Source organism: Octopus bimaculoides, chromosome 3 (genome assembly GCF_001194135.2).
Source record: "Octopus bimaculoides isolate UCB-OBI-ISO-001 chromosome 3, ASM119413v2, whole genome shotgun sequence".
NCBI classification, from domain to species: Eukaryota; Metazoa; Mollusca; class Cephalopoda; order Octopoda; family Octopodidae; genus Octopus; species Octopus bimaculoides.
Genome location: NC_068983.1, coordinates 94,698,659 through 94,699,774, shown reverse-complemented (window position 1 = coordinate 94,699,774; position 1,116 = coordinate 94,698,659).

The following is a 1,116-nucleotide window of genomic DNA, read 5'->3' as shown; positions in this document are numbered from 1 at the left end:
TATATATATATATATATATATATATATATATATATAGGTATGAAATTACAGTAGTATTATTAAAAAAAAAATTTCTGATATCCTAGTTGTATGTTTTGTCCAAGTTTTTCAGCAGGAATGTAGCTACATATTTAAAAAAACCAAAAAAACATTTAATATTTCAGGCTGAAATTGCATGCATTTCTGTGTGGTATAGAGATGGAGGAATCTTATATGCTTGTGGGCTTCACATGCCATCAACTACAGTATTTTCTAGCTTTGGAAAGCAAACAAATTAACATAGTCTAATAAATACTAAACATGTGATGTCATCCTAAAGACTTAATGTTTATATAGTTTGAGCATTTTAATTGCTTTTCATGAGTAGAGAAGGTAAGGTATTGTATATATGTTTTTGTGATGTTTGTGCAAAATCTTTGATTGGGGGTGTTTCCACTTTAGTTGTCGGAATATATATTTTTTGCAGTCTTCAAATACTTTTTCCTCCAGGAGCAACTGGCACTTAGTGTCAAATGTCATTTTATATTTCAAGTTCTACTCACAACTAGCTCCTCATGCAATATACAAAAAAACTTCATCACATTTATCAACATTGCTATATTGGTCAGTCCGCCTAACTCAAAAATTTTGTCTACATCTTTGCTATAATAATTCAATTTTTATTTTATTAGCTGTTGCCATTAAAGTGGTCTAGCAAACAAGAGTGAAAGAACTGCAGGGGAGAAAAAAGTTAAATACTGGTGTTATTGTGTCAGCTTGCTTGAGTGACCAATGATGAGTTGCTAATTCATTAATCTGTAATTTAATTTAATTTACAGAGTGTAATATAAAATGCTGCATCATTAGATATCACTGTAAAATACAAATTCTGGAAACTTTTATCTTATCGTTTTCTGATTTCATTCATTGGACTGTGACCATACTGGGGCACTGACTAGAAAGGCTTTAGTTAAATGAACTGACCCCAGTATTTACTTTTTTAACCCTTTAGCATTTAAACAAGCTTTATCTGACCAAAATATTCTACCTATTTTATGTTCAAACTGGCCAAATTCAGGCTCTCTCACCTACCTTATTGTAAAAATAAATAATCACATTATTGAAATCTTGAAGCTA